Raw genomic sequence first — 232 nt, 5'->3', positions numbered from 1 at the left:
AGCGGCCCCGCGAAAAAGGCCACGCTGTCGGTGCTGCTGCAGCGCAGCAGCAGCAGCAGCAACAGCAAGTGCAGCAGCAGCAGTCCGCGGGCTTTCTTTACCGTATCACATTGTGCTCCCACGCTTTCTGCTTAGGCCCCACGGGCTGGGATTTAGCCACTAGGGTTTAGGGTTTAGGGTTTAGGGTTTGAAGTACCTTTCGGGCAAAGCAGTGTAAGTTGGCCTGCCTCCT

This window comes from Eimeria tenella, genomic scaffold, assembly GCF_000499545.2.
Source record: "Eimeria tenella Houghton genomic scaffold, Eth_scaff2919, whole genome shotgun sequence".
In the NCBI taxonomy this organism is placed as follows: domain Eukaryota; phylum Apicomplexa; class Conoidasida; order Eucoccidiorida; family Eimeriidae; genus Eimeria; species Eimeria tenella.
The sequence above is the reverse complement of the archived record's forward strand: the minus strand, read 5'-3'. Positions refer to the sequence as shown.